General features: G+C 34.3%; 1 long non-coding RNA gene across 1 annotated transcript in view; it reads left to right on the forward strand.

The window, feature by feature from the left end:
• The window catches only part of LOC128553770 (uncharacterized), a 30826-nt gene extending 16481 nt beyond the window's left edge, over positions 1–14345 (forward strand). Inside the window, exons 2-3 of the long non-coding RNA XR_008369435.1 lie at positions 9914–10166; positions 14216–14345. This is a non-coding gene — a long non-coding RNA (uncharacterized LOC128553770). The remainder of the gene's footprint in view (positions 1–9913; positions 10167–14215) is intronic.
• The last annotated feature ends 2238 nt before the right edge of the window (positions 14346–16583 follow it).

Below are 16583 nucleotides of genomic sequence, written 5' to 3' on the forward strand. Positions count from 1 at the left end.
TAGCACGCTCTCTGATTTGATTTTTTTTATAAATTACGTTATAGAAATGGCCATGCTTTTAGAACATATTAATTGAAAATCATTTAATTTTCTTCAATTAAAAATTCTGAGACATGAGGTTAAATTGCATTGCGTTTTATGGCGCCTTCCACACGTGCGGACTTAATATATCACAGGATTACCGACATTTTTTATCATGTAACGATCTCGAGATGCGACAGAGATAGATCACAGATATTGGCAAGAGCCATCGCAAATGTACACTCGTTTACTGTTTCTTCTTTGTTGTTTTCATGCTCTAATTGTCTGCCCGGTTATTTTTAGTTAAACATGAAGATGCGATGATTGAAAACTGAAGAAAATGCAATGTACAAAGTCGTCAGCAAAATGTTGAGTTTGTTAGCGCCCTTTTGAAAGTTATGTCGTTTATATCATTTTATAATTCAATTTAATATGGTCAAGCTTAAAAACGAGAGTATCTACAACAACAAATCAATAACGAGCACATGTTTGAGGATTTTGGAGTTTGATATCTTATTACTGTCTAGCTCGGCTCTTATGTTTATGAAAATTTGAATTGTCGAATTGTGGTAATTTTTTGTATATTATTAACCCGGAAAATTATCTTAAATGACATAAGAAATAGTATGTCGTCCTTAAATCTTTATATCCACTACCCTGAGGATGTCATTATTGCTATAATTTTATCAATTTTTGAAGTAGCACTGGAGTATCATTTCTCTTCCGGTATTGATAATTTCATAGATCTAAGCGGTGTCTATTCATGGTATTATAATTAGATGATCGTGTCAAAATGATTGTAACAAAAAGTATTATACAAAAATCTTCTGTAATACCTGGATATTCACGCTCTCGTTTTGATCTCGCGGATATAGGCTGGCAGGTTGCTGTGCAAAAAAAAAATTACTGACTTGGCATATGTTATTCTAATTCTTTATTTGCATTCTACGCTTTAGAATAAATTTAAAATGCTTTTGAGAAGGCTTTAGTAATTCGAAAACACCGCCTCAAGTATTATATATGTATTAAACTAGGAATTATATTTCAAATTTGTCATTATATTCTGTATAGAAAAAGCGTACGCCATTTTAAGAATATTTGTATAAGGTACTATTTTATCATGCTTGCACGTATGATAAAAAAACCATAAATAAACTATTCGACTTTAATTATCTAATTTAATAAGGTAGGAACGAGGTGAGCAAGCTAAAACATTGTTTTTTCAGCTAAATATGCAACTTTCTCACCATGAATGAGTTGTCATATGGGATGCTTTTTTTCTTTCTCACGTACATATGATAAGTCCATGTTATCCTCATTTTTGAAAGAGTTTATTAGAAAAGGTCTAAATGCGCATTGTAATGATTAAATGGTTCGTGGCAAGCTTTCTAAAAATTGCGTTTCATTTTCATGTTTTCGAATAAATATGTTTTGGAAGCTATGGTTCGAGGGAATGTAATGGACTGCATTGAAGGACGTTAATATATTCGTCAATTTTTGTCTTTGCGATTTTGTTATATCCCATAAAAGTAATAAAAAATGTATCGTTCTAAAAATACCAAACCACTTCCTTTATTTAACCTTTTAACATTAGTCATGATATTTTTTTATTGGTTGTGTTGATCCAGCTTATATGTTATTAAATGTTGGATAAACGGCCGTTCAGCCTCCAAACAATGACGTGATTAAATATTTTGCTGCAAAATTGGCATGTATTTTACACATAGATAACTATTCAAAAAATCATTATTATTTCCTTTTGTTTAGTAAATTAACATTATGAAATATTCAATTACAGTGCACATTGGCATACAATGTTGAAGTCACCATTGCCTTGATCAGTGGGCCAACCAAATACGTCTTAACTTGTCATTGGTCTATGCGTTTAAAGGGGGGTACTAACCCCAGTATCTTATAAGAATATTGATTTTCTATAGGTGGGCCGGGCTTTTAAGAACTACCAATATTTATCGATTGCGCATAATTTTCGGATATTAGAGGTATACCGAAATAGTTTCAATTGTCCATAGTTTTAATCAGCTATCTTTTTAATTTAGTCAATCTTAAGGATAGACTTCTGTTTTAGAAATAATTATTTTACGGCTTTTATATACGTTATATACGTTTATAAATGATATTAGTAACGAAAATTATACTTTATGATATAAGTTACTTCTGTGTTCTCTTATAAAAATTTTTATTTAATACTAGTAGTAGTAGTAGTAGTAGAGTAGTAGTAATAATACATAATAATAATAATAACATAATGATAATTACAACAATAATAATAATAATTATAAATCATTCATATCATCAACATCATCATCATCATCATATTATTCTTTATTTTTATATGTTAGCAATGAAGATAAAAAATAAGTATACATAGTACAAATCATCCATCTTATTTTTAAATATGGCCGTCTGAATAATGACAACAAACCCAATGCCAATTTATCACTAACTAATTTAAAATCACAGTCCATGTCATAGATAAAATACCGCTTAAACTAGATATTGCCTGGAAGTATCCATGTATTGCCAATTTCCATTTATGCAATCAATAAAGTCAGCATAATTATATTATAATTCCTTGGTCATAATTCAGCTGATATTACATAGAGGATTCTTTTGGACGAGTTCAACTGTAAAATATACTTTACTATCTGTTTCTAATGTGGAGTGAATTACATTTGATATCTAATTCAGAATGTGTATTTTTGTTTTACTTGGTTTTCAGATGCGATTTTAAGTTGCACATCGAAAATGTCCGCATAGTACCGCCTATGTTTACCAGTCTCTCATGATTCGAGACGACAACGATTTTTTTTTTCATTTAAAATGTGATTCAAATGCAAGTTTCAAAGGTAGCGGAAACCACTGGGATTTTCTAGGTCTAATACTCTATCAAGTAAAATGTTTTTCTGAGTCAATGTTTTAAAAACATATCAATTACTGAACATTTTTATACGTAAAATTTTGGTATGAAGAGAGTCACATAGGAAATAAAATAATGTCTGTGTCTATTCGCTGAACTATTTAAGCGAAAGAAAACAAACTGGTAAAATTACAAGGTTTGATATAACAAATTGATGTGACGTAGTTTGGCATTTCCGATAATGAATTCGGAATGATATGGTATTGATGTAAGGGTAGCTTGTAAACGTTAATTTCTTTTTCTTTAGCTTGAATATTAAGATATATTTATCGATAATCGATCTGGTTACAGAAGTATCCTCACGAAAAGAAACACGATGTACTACCACACATGCTGTGGTAATCAAATACTGACCCACTTTAAACGGTAAGGAAGACTCATTTTTATAGGATGCATTCCAGGTCCGGTTCAGAAAAATTATGGGCGCCAGAATATCATCGCGCGGGATAGAAAGGGTACCCCCTACGGCAAACTCCCTCCTGAATTTTTTGAATTTAAAGTAATTAAATGGTTGATCCTGGTGCATTTGGATCTCAATTTTAAAGTGCAAACATAAGGATTTATATTACCCTCCCCCTCCACCCCCACCCCCCCCAACGACTGGGGTAGGTAGGGGGAGGGACACGAGCACTTTGGGACCGGGCCTGGATCCGAATCTGTTTTCAATGATTGCCATTTTTCATAACTCGGTCATTTCTTTTTACGTCTATGCTTGTGCTCAATTATCTTTGATTGCATTCTATGATCTAGTGGACATTATATAAATATCATATGGCAGGAGTGTGTGATCATTGAATATTATCAACCGTGGGACAGAATGTCACCGGAGGCGAATGCCGAGTCGGAGAGGGGTGGTCTATTTCTGTTTCGAAGGTTGACTATATCAATTGTCTCACACGCTGCATTTTGTTAGTTATGGTTATATTCCCGAACAATTTTTGCACTTACTGTTAATTGTTTTCATCTTAAAGGCGGTAAGTTCGCTGTGTACACATTTAATATAGTGTAGTCATTACTTTATGACATTGGTACAAGGGAGGCAAATCATTTGGGGACTATAAAACTGAAGAGTTATTTGCCTTATATGACATTCAAAATATCAGTGTGGTCACATGGACCTGGCTGTCACCTCCGGCTTGGTCACGTGTCAAAAATGTTTGAAAATGTTTCTGATAGTCATAATATCTCTTTTTTGGGTAATGGGGATTTTACATTGTAGACCCATCCCCCCCCCCCCCCCCAATTGATGTATAATAATATCACTTGCCTCTCGCATCTGTCACGTTTCATTAACCTTATGAAAGAAAAGTGTTTATCGAGTGTTGTTAGACGAGATTAATATCCTCATTGAACGTACACAATGCATTAATGCACACTACAAGTTAGGCTTTAACCGAATCGCTCACCTTATTCACGTTTAGAATATATATCTGGATCTTACATTTCGATGCCTTTGTAAAGACGGGGGGTTAATGCTCGGTTTTCCATTTCACACTGTCCCGAAGGTTGGGGAAAAACAGCTATCATACGAAAAACAGCAGATATGTTACGAAAACAGATATGTTAGATTCATTTTATGTTATCTCTTTATACGCCTCACACCTCTCGCGGTATTATGGGCAGGGTGCCTGTGTCGGTGATTAGTTACAGAATAATAGAATATACAAACTGAAGGACAGTTCTTTCTGCCATAGTAAGAATGTGAAAGTGATGGATGGTTAAAATGTTTAAAAGGATAGAGGTAAAAGGATAAAAAACAAGTGCAGGTGTACTTAGTAACTGAGCTGGGCACTGCCTGTTGAAGGAAACTCAAGGTTCAAGGCATGGTTGCAATATTTGGTGTAAAACCCGTTCCAACAAGACTGCAGTGTGTGTGTGTGTGTGGGGGAGGGGGGGGGGGGGAGGAATGGGGGGGGGGGCGGAATATTTCAAAGTTAATCTGAATTGACTTGGAACCTGACGAAGGCTTAAGGGGATGCATGTGCCTAGGAAAACTGGTAGGGGCCTGTAAGTAATTGGGGGAGGGAGATGGCTACAAGGCCATGGTATATCCTTTAGGACGGCCAGCAACATTTAATGCAAATCTCGCAGGGCATTATGGTATGTTTTTGACAACACAGTAAATGACGTCACTCGACCGTTAGCTATTTCGGGAGTAAATAAAATGGAACTAGAAATGTTTTAACTTGAAAACGAAAGGCTGCATTTGGAATCGTTGGTAGTCAGGGGTTCACGCGCAGTGGGGGTCAATCCGTATAAATATATGCGCGTGGACTTCTTCTTTGTTCTTTTTTCCTATTGGAGAGAGGCCTATTTTCTTACTTTTATTACGAATTGAAAAATTACATGGGCTTTGTTACAGCTGTCAGCTTTTAATCTATGAAAACATATTTGAGCTCTTGATAAACACACATCACAGGGGTCCGTTAACGGACAAGGGTACATTGATAATTTTGGAACTTCATCAAATCGCTCAAAATGGTCATTTTGATGTTGTCTGAGAGTTCCAGTATATGCCTCCAGATGTAAGATACCGTATTTGTTGAGAGCTGCTGACCCCTAGACCATTTCAGAATATTTTCAAATAAAGTTTCAGTGTATAAATGTTGTTTCTACGGAAGCGTGGTGCTGAACGGGCCATTAGGACGCTAATACGTTTTAGTATACGTTAAGGCTGTGGAAGGATATCTTATAGACATGACAAGCTTAGAGTTGAGTCTGTTTACAAGCGTGCGCCAGTCAAGGGTTTATTTTGCATTTGGGTTACACTGGAATAAACGGGAATAATCCTTCTTGACCCATCTGATTGTGCCGTCGCTGGACCATATTTCCTGCTTGTGAATGTTGACCTGTGTATGTGGTGACCATGCTCATGAGGCTTATTCATGCTGCGTGTAGGAGTTATCGGGAGACACACCATTGTTTTGTGTGCTAGAGTTTTGATGCTTTCATGTTTAGTTTTGATGTTTACGTTAGATGAAACTAGTTTTCTGTTTGCATTTGTTGTGATTCTGGAGATATGTGTGTTTTTCTTGCCTTCCATGTTAACTGATATTATTAATAGATCTATAGCTAATGACGTCATAATTTAGTGCCAGTGCTATGTGACCTCACCAAAGTGCACGCTATTTTAGACAAAGTTTTTCCCCTAGGGAAAGACATGAATAGAATCTCTCTATCCCTAGCACGTGCTCGAACAAATGTATACTTTCCCTGCTAGGAAGGCAAGAATATAAGAATCTTACATTCCCATCTGTGTTAGACGGGGTTTTCAGTACCCGAGGGACAGTGTAGAATGGAAAACCGAGCGTTACCGAGGTTTTTTTATCCAAGCTGTCCCGAGGGTTGGGGAAAACAGCTGTCTTATACAGGCAACATGTTAGATCATTTTTCTTGCCTATCACGTTCAAAATAGATCGTGGAGACAAGTGGATTTAGATATTTTCTGATAGCTTTCATTTATATAGTATTGTGACATCACAATAGTGCCAGTACTATGTGACGTCACTCTAGTGCGCGCTATTTCAGACAAGAGTTTTCCCTAGGGAAAGACAGGAATATCTGTCCCCGGCGCGTGCCCGGACAAATGTATACTTTCCCCTCTAGGTAGGCAAGAACACACATTCTATGCGTGCGTACTTACCGTGGTATGTTTAAGATATGTATTCATTTTGTTTATAAATTTAAGCATCGTCAACGTGAAAAAACAACGCAGATATTCCTGCGTATTTATTCAAATTTAATGACGTTGAGGTAGAGTGTATTCATTTACAATGTACTAGTATTTTGCGCTTTATGCCAGAATATCGTTAGCGCATGTTCATTTCGTTTTATAACATCTTCAGAATCCCTCGGAAGCAGAAAAATGCTTACATGTGATAAGAATAATCTTCCCGCATAGAATTTATTAAACTCATAAAATGCTTGGCAGAGCTTCTCATCTTATCATTTTATTCAACTCGTGCAATAAAGTCATGTGACAGGACACTCATGAAATATCCTCTACATTGTATATATTTGCACGTGTATTTTGAAATGTGCGCACACGCAAAGCAGATTTCGACCTAGATTGTACACTAAAGTTATGTATAGGCAGTCTGTTAATTCAGTCGTCCTCTCTTGTTGCAAGACGGACTGACAAACTATGATATATGACCTGTATTTTTGGCTCATATGCCTATGTCTTCAACTTCCTTTCAATTTTCACTAGTTTTGTAACTAGTTTTATGAATACAATGAGTGCACGGATGCTACTCGTGAGTACTCCAGAAAAATACAGTTGGGATCATGTATATGTTTATTTAGCGGGAAACATAAAACTATATTTAAATTCTCCTGTGACAGGTCTTTCATAAAATGAGATAATAATTTCATGAAATCGTCAACAAATGTAGAAATTCTCCATATACCCCTATAGAAAAATCGTTTAGCGTAAACGATTTGTATCTTTTAGCGAGCCTAAAAAATTGTATCATTTAGCGTTAGTTTTGTATCATTTAGTGTCAGTTTTGTATCGTTTAACGTCAGTTGTTTCATTTAGCGAAGTTGTATCATTTAGCGTTCCCACACCCCTTTCGTTTAGTGTCGATTCCTTGTCCAAAATGAAATTAACAGCAAGTCGAAAGATTTCCTGCTGCCAGAAATTATATAGACATATCCATGTTCACGTGCACCAACATTTTAACGCACGGGTGGACAGGTCGACATATTATTTTTAAGCGTGCACGCACATTCTAACTGCACTAGATATACGCGTTTACTTATACATTAATAAGTGTACGCGTAAATTTATATCTACACACGCGTATAATTTAACGCGCGCATGCGAAATTCTATGTGCTTGTATATATATACGCGTGCGCATATACATGTTCCATAATGGGCGTTTAATTTTATGCATGCACGCTTTATTCTGAGTGCTTGTATATTTGCAAATATGCATGCACATATGAACGTACACGAGTAAATTAATATATAAGTATGTACCTACACATTTGCAATTACACATACATTTTTATTGATGGTTTGACGTCGTGTGAATGAAATAAAGCCATAAATGAACTAGTGTAATACAGTTCTGACGTCAGCGTCATTTTAATTCGGATTAACTTGGTCGCTCGTAGATATTCTAGCATAAAACATGTGTTAATAGAGAGATTCACGTGCTGTTATAAAACATTCTAATATATGCACGTTCCTAGGTAAAGCACTAAGGTATTACGGCCCATAATGGATTTATATTTCAATGGAAATAACGTCAACGTGAAAAAAATCAACAGATATTCCTGCGCATTTCATTGAAATTAAATTACGTTGAGGTAGAGTTTCTATATTCATTCTGCATTCGTTTATGCGCTTTATGCTTAAATAATTTTAACTCATGTCCATTTCGTGTAATAACATCTTTAGAACCCCTCGGGATTCTGCATATGTTGCAACACGAAAAACATGCGTTATCCCTACAAAGAAAAAAGATATTTTGATGTTTCAGCATAACAAATCTTGCCTGTGATAAAAATTCTTCCCATAGAGCCTTTCATTTTATTATTTTATTCAAATTGTGTGATTAAGGGTGCTATAGTTATCTGAATACATGTTTTATACTTAAAATGACATTAACCAATTTAATGTACTAAACTTGTTGCAGTGATTTAGACTGAACGCCGAACACCATGTCTTTGTTGTATGTATGGGTTCCAATATAGTATTCAAACAATATAATATGGTACGTATTAATTGAATTATAATTGCTAATACTCTAAAAAAATCATCATGGGTTCGAACCTACACGTTATGCACTGTGCATTCTTTGTTAGATTTTCTAAAGTGAATCATCAGCCGAGATGATCCGACTACCAGATCAATCTTAGTATATGAACTCGCTCAAAAGGTCATTTTTGAAAGTGAAAGTGTATTTTACCCCAATAGAAAATTTATATCTTTAAGCGTCAACGATTTGTTTTATTTAGCAAGCCTAAAAAGGATTAAATTTATAACACTTCCGCTTTTAGACACAATGACTATAATCAAATCGTCATGGAGAAGATAGTGCGGATTGCGCCTCGCCCGAGGACCGATCTCACGACCATGCGATCTGTAGATTTGCGTTGTCATTTTTGAACTAAGCAGGCTGGCTACATAACTCTTCACTAGGGAAAAAATTCATACAGAAAATATTTCCTATTGGAACGCATTCCCATGGGAAACGCTTCCCTTGGGAACAGTTTCCTACAGGAAAGCATTCCCATGGGAAACTTTTCCCAAGGGAACAATTTCCTATGGGATTCCCAAAGGAATTCTTTCCCATGGGAAAACTAAATTATCTTTTTTTCAAATAAATAAACTAGCCAGTGCTATAAAACTATTTTTACAAAACAGCTATGATGTTTTTCTAATAGTTTATATGAAAATAAAAAAATAAGGTTTTCCCATGGGAAATTCCGATGGGAAAGATTTCCCAAATGTTTCCTATGGGAAAACACCGTCCCATGGGAAAGCCATTTTCCCATGGGAAATGACCGTTTCCCATAGGAAATCGGCCATTTCCCATGGGAAACAGAATATTATAATAGCAATATTTATTAAAATAATAAGACTAGAATGATGAAAGTTGTTGGCTGCTATATGGTAGATATGGGCTATCATTCAGTACCATTTAAAAGTTCAAAGCTTTTGTAGAAGTACTTGACGTTTTTGCCAATTATTGTCCGTGGCAAATTAAAATTGGCGGCAATTTTTTATGAACAAGCTTATGATAAACAATAATATCGCCTTTTCTCTTTTTCTATCTTTTGATTCACATTTACGAGTACATGTTCTCGTACACATTTATCTGATTGAATAATTCATAAGATTCATTCCAGACTATTTATTTCAAAACGTTACATTGTAAAGTTTATAACATAAATACTAATACTTGTTACAGACTTTAAACGGATTAGTATATTGTGACAGGAGCACAGATAACTGGATGGACTGTTCCAGCTATCACTGGAGCAAGTGGAACAGGGGCAATTACATTTCCCGAGGATCAAGCTACGGGTGCAACATCAACTACATTTTCAGCCACTCCATCTTCTGGCGCAATTGCTTCCTACACTCTACTGACTGCTGGAACTCCTTTCTCGATAACCTCATCTTCTGGTCTCCTAAATTTAGATAGTGCACTTGATTTTGAAACGACCGCAAGCTACACAATCGAAATTCTGTAAGATTCATGTATCTTCTCCATGGTCTTCAGAAACTGGCAATAATTATGTTTGTAATGATCTATAAAGAACATGGACACATAGACCATGAACTACTCTTTGTTAAGAAATAATGTTAACGTTTTACTAAAAGGATAAAATATGTGAATAAATTTGCATTTGACTATTAATTTGTAACGGGCATTTAGTGTTGTGTCAGCGACTGTAATTCATAGTGAACGGTCGTTTCATTTGTTTTTGAAGATAAATTAGATTGGCATCACTGAAAAAAATAGTTCAGCTAGGAACTGTTTCTGTATTAGAGTAAGTCATGTTTCTATCTACATATGGTATATAGAGGATATTTGTTTGTTTCAGTGTAAGATCGAAATATATTTCACCGACTGAACACTATAATTAAATATGTTCACGAGTGGCGCAGCCACGAGTGAAAATGTAAATTATTGTGTTCACGAGTGAAATATATTTCAATCTTAAATTGAAACAAACAAATTTTCTTTTTATTTGATGTATTTTTAATGGTTTTAAACAAATTATGCCAATTTTACCCGCGCAGCGTCACGTGCATCGCATCATGACGTCATAATTTCATGACGTCACGATATCTATAGCGTATAACTTTCAAATAGTCCTAAGACGTTTCCAGACTTCTTTTAGATTATTTAATGATAGAACGTATATCTTCTAGTCTGCCTATATATCCAGAAAAGTGGCCTAGAAATTGCCTTTGATGGCATTTTTTGTTAATGCCCGACAGCCATGTTCATTGTTAACTTTATAAAAATTGGAAAAGTTTCAGGGGGGCTGTCGCCTTCTAAGGGTCATAGTAAGGTCACAGCACAAGGTCAAAGGTCAATAAGTGCATTTTTTGTTATAAACGTCAGATTTTCGCCATTTGTGCTACCTTTTAATATAAACTTGTAATTTTTCGGTGATAATTATGAATTTGAGAAGTAAATAAATTACTTCGTGTAGATTTATTGCATTTGAAACTGGCAAAATTCAAAACGACTAGAGTTATTTCTATAGAATGAGCTTAATTTTTCGTATGCTCTGATATTTTGTTCATTTATAAAAGCTATCTTTTTCATGTTTGATATTCTAAAACTTCCATTTTCAGGCTAACACTTTTTACAAAGGCTATTTGATTGCCTGTATGATTGTCTGTATGAACAGTACAGGTAGAAAAATTCTATGGCGCGTATTATAACGCCTTTAGATTTCCTAGTATTTGGTGATAGAACCGGGTAGAGCATCTTATCAATGTATCACAAAGGAATCTGATGTTATAAAATGAAACAAATGTGAGCACATGCTATAGACGTCTTAGCCTGACGTATTCAATCGACAGTATTTGTTAATTATAAATCCATCGTTTTGAATTTCAAATCTCTTTTTCATGTTCAGTCTTCTCATCATGAAGAAAGTTATTTTTTACACATTGTATATCTCTAAGTTACTATCGAACCGCCATAATTCATCATTTTGATTAGCTGAACCATCATCTGTCAGTAATCATGAAGATATCGAAAGGTATATTTTCAATATTTCACTGAATCTGCCTTAATTTTACTATTATGATAAATCTAAAGCAACCTTTCTGATGTTTTTATATCTTTATTTTTACATTTTAATTTGTAAAACATATGAATGACTAATGTTTCAGTGTCAAGATACTAGCTTTTTTAATGTAATCAAAGACATCCTGTCTGAAACCAAGTGTCAGAAGTGTAAATTGTTATGATCTGATTCGTTTTCAACTGTTGTTTCGAACAGGAAGTGAGAGTGTGGAAGCAAAGCCAAAAATTATAGGATTCGAAAAAGAAATAGCCTGCTGAATTTTCAGAATAAAATAATGCAAATATCGCATTAAGAGCTTCGTCAATAGTTCTTGAAATGTTCTACTTTATTAAATTACAAATACATAAAATATGATGATAAATGTCTGACCGTTAGTAAAAAAAGGAAACAATTTACAGCAAATTAAAGACATGGTGTATAGAGTAACTAGTTGAATTCCTACAGATCTGTTCTGTTTTGTTTATTACCGTACATGTTTTGTGTACACCTATATTGTGACCTATATTTCAGTTATTCCTCTAAAATGGTCCTATTTAACAATCACCGCGGGGACAAATTAACATAAATATATATCATATAATGAATTATCACCAGTATTGAAATGATTACTTTAGGAGCTGGAGAAGCATTCCGTATATGTAAATGTTACTTTCAACAGTATCTCAGTCATGTAACAGCGGTCATTTAACCTAATCAGTGTTTCTGGAGTCTCTACAAGTATTAGCCTTTTCCCCGCAAGTAACTGCCAACTTTTCCATACGATTCAGAAGTGGAGGACGAAATTACTCCTTACAATGTCTATTATCAAATTATCATGGAGAACATACACCTCTCCTGGGGATCAAACTTATGACCCTGCGATCCTTAGATCTACGCTCTCCTTATTGAGCTAAAATACTTGGTTGTATTCATGACAGTAAAGTGATTTTAACTGTTTATGTGAGACGTTTTATATATTTATATGTAATTTCGTTGTAGTCTTCCTCCTAAAAACCAACCATATTTTCCCTTTCGCAAACATTTATCAAAAGGTGTACAATATGTAAATAATCTTTCGATAGTCAGTTCAAAGCTTAAATTCAAATTTTATTGCTACCTGACTTTTGTTTTTATCTTTGCCAAATTTTGACAGATTTGAATGAAAATTGGACACATTGTTTAATGACTAGTTAAATAAACATCACAGCGATATCAACTGTGCGTACATTCATTGAGCCATATGACAGTTCAAATAAGGTAACCTAAAAATAAAACGTCACAGAATGGATGCAACTTGGTGCTGGTCTCTATGTGGAAAGTACTGCCATCTGCAGTATTAAACAATTTTGTCATTAATTGGTGTCATTAATGACATCACAAACCTGATATAAAATTAACATGTTCATACTGAAAATATTGACGGATGTTCCATTTCAACTAAACATAGTTGAACATTCAGAATGTGATACTTTGCATTTCTGTTGTGACGAATTTACTAATTATGCGACTTTTAATTTAAAGGTTACCTTATTGTTACCCTTACGGTTAAATGAATATAATTCAGGCTATGATCGTTTTTATGTTTTATTTTAATAAAATAATCATTAAACATTATGTAGAACATCATTCAAATCTGTCACAATTTGGCGATAAAAGAAAAAAAAACAGGTGTGGAGTTAGAAAAGTTGTTGAGTTTATTATTAATAAATGCACTATTTTGCTTCCTTTACTACCTTAGAAGTCATTTTCAAAAGTTCATTTTTGACCTTGACATGTCTGTGACCTTAAAATTACATTAAAATAACCCTTGGATACGACAGTACCAAAACTATTTTTGCAGTTGATCCACATATATAAATTGGCAAACATGTCAAGTATAACACACTATGCCATCGTATGCCACTTTTCCTAGATATATATTATTCTATATAATATATATATATTATTTATATTGTTTTTAATATTATCATCAGTTTTATTTACAAAATAGAAAAGGGCGTTGAAAAACAATATTTAAACCAATTTAGACGTTTATTTTAAAATAAAACGAGTGAACAACGGTATAGTTTATCTGTAAATGCACTCATTTGACCTTTGACCCCATTATACTGTAATGAGGAACCCCATAAGGCGACAGCCCCTTTTAAATTTAATGTTTGATCCTAAGGAACACTTTTATAATAATATCCGAGCATTAACAAAAAATGCCATCATAAGTCACATTTTCCTCAGATATTGGCAGACTATTCATGATCCTGTAAATATTAATTTATATCTATGTCTTTACTGAAGTATATTTTTCATGAAATTTTCCATTATTTATAATTCATATTCTTTCGCATTCAAGTGTAGTTCCGTACCAGTGAAAAATAAAAATGGTATTTTCACTGTTTGAAACAGTGAAAATATCAATTTTATTTCACCGATAAATTTCAGTACTTCATTGAAAAGCATAAAATAAAATAAATTATTTCACTTACCATTCCAGTGCAGTTGATGATAATAAAACACCACATTCTGGAACTGCAACTGTTTAAATTACCGTTACAGACGTGAATGAGGCCCCGACATTTAGTGCCAAATCATTCACAGCTTGCGTTGCTGATGCATCTACAGCTGGTATGCTTTTAATCAAATATCATATCTATAGATGTTATATATTGTACGGCCTGTTCCGTAAAACCCTACCAGACGAAATTTAAAATTAAGAATTGTAAACTTGAAATATACTCAAACGAAAAAGAAAGTGTGCACGCAGGTTTTCGTCAACTGAAGTAGATTATGTTGTCCGAAGTGGTTTATTTTGTCTAAAAGTATGTCATGTTTGGTACCAAAATTTAGTGCAATTTATGGCCAATTTGATGTGTTTCGATAATTTTCAAACTTTTGACGTTTATGGGGATTCTTGGCTATTCAAAGCCAACAGGAGTCAAAAATGGAAGTTGTAAATCTTTTTCCTGTCAGATGAGGAAAAAGTTGCCTGTTCTTCAAACATTATTTTGTTTAAATATCGTGTGTGAGAACCTCTACTATTTATTCAAGCATTGATATGGAAAACCTTTGGCCTAACGTAACAATAGAATGACATCACGAGGTTTTCTTTTCCTTTCTTGGGTAGCGGTTTTCACCCGAGGTCTGCTGGATCTAAAACGTAAAGCAACTCGACCAGTTTTCTGAAATTGCTGGTGCAAAATAATCATGGCATTACTTTGGTACCAAAATGTTCTGCTGACGTAAATAACGTTGTCTCCTCGTTAATGCTTCAATTCGCAGAGTTTCACTATGTTGTGGCATTTAATCACAGCACAGATTTGAAATCTAATGTTTTTTTTTTTCATTTCATTAAAGGTAAAAGAAAACTGACTAAACACGTTTTTATAGACATGTATATTTCCTATTGGCAGCATGTGCAAATCATGCAAACGTCAACTACCACTAGTTATCTTGACTCCACTAAGTTTCTTATCATAAAGTTGAAGGCAGATCAATACTACATGCTTCGAGCAAGGCATGTTGCAAATTGTAGACGGATGCCTCTTTTAAAACTGAGAATATTCTATTTCAAAAAAGTGCACAGTTTCTTTTGCGTTTGAGTACTTTGAACGTAGCTCTAATATTTCAGTTAACATTTCTTTTTAAGTCATAAATAATAAATTTAAGCAAATGTGGAAGACAATGTAATTGCATACAGTTGCAGAAACGCCTTTAGTTCACAATTTCTCTGGAAAGTGATATTTTTGTGAAATGGTTGAATTTCCTAAAATGTATCATAACACTTAAGAAATTTTCGTTTCATATTTGTTTAATAAATGGCCGGAATAGGCATCCGGCCTCTTTCATCACTATAAAAGCCAAACGTTTAGATTATTGACTTAAAACCAAACATAACAAATAACACAAATATTATTCTAAACTCTTCTGAAGTGTGAAAATACTATCAAGTACTATTAGTAGAATGTAGAAATTTGCAAAAACTGTAAGAATCGGCTAGACGATGTCTTTGAACAGATGCATATTTAATCTTAACTATTATCATTTCAGGTCAGTCTGTGACGACACTAACTGCCACTGATCAGGATGCAGGAGATACCATAACTTACAGCATTAATTGTAAGTATATAAATATTTGAACAAGATTTAAATTAATGTTGTTTTTGTTTGGTTTTACGTAACATCGACATACCACACAACAATACGTTAGCTTTCCAGCTTTCAAGCTTTTGATGTTAGAGGAAGATACCCGCCGTAAGCCTTCCGTAAATCAGCTGGAATTCCTTCATTACATGAAAGAATTCTACATCCCAGCTGAAGTTTCGAACCCACAGTGGGGCGGGGGTGGGTAAGCGATTCAAAGTCAACAATCTTAACCACTCGGCCAGCCACGAAACCCCGTTATCAGTAAATGCGATTGCAGATTGTTATATAAGATAATTGATCACAATACGGCTCCGTAAGTGTCTCTGCTATTATGAGAGCATTCTGCTTTTATATCTCCACATTTTTAATTGTAATTAATATGCTCTTGAAGGCATCACGTATTGTTAGTCTGTGGTAAATTTGTTGTCCCTAAAGTAGTAAAGTTTTATGCATTGTTGTGGTCTTGCTCTAAGTCAAGATATAATGATTATAATTGTAATTTTATTACATGACCTTAATTGGTATCATTTCTACTAGAGACACAAGCAGTTATGATGATATTTTTATTAGTGATGATGCGATGACTTAATAGTCGGTTACAGTGCCAAGACGCCGACAACGTTAAACGGCCGGACTCTTCCTACTAATACCTTCGGTTACTACTTTTGCGTCTGATATCCATACATACACCGTTGCGTCAGTTAATAAACCAATGCCAG

This window comes from Mercenaria mercenaria, unplaced genomic scaffold, assembly GCF_021730395.1.
Source record: "Mercenaria mercenaria strain notata unplaced genomic scaffold, MADL_Memer_1 contig_4298, whole genome shotgun sequence".
Lineage (NCBI taxonomy): Eukaryota > Metazoa > Mollusca > Bivalvia > Venerida > Veneridae > Mercenaria > Mercenaria mercenaria.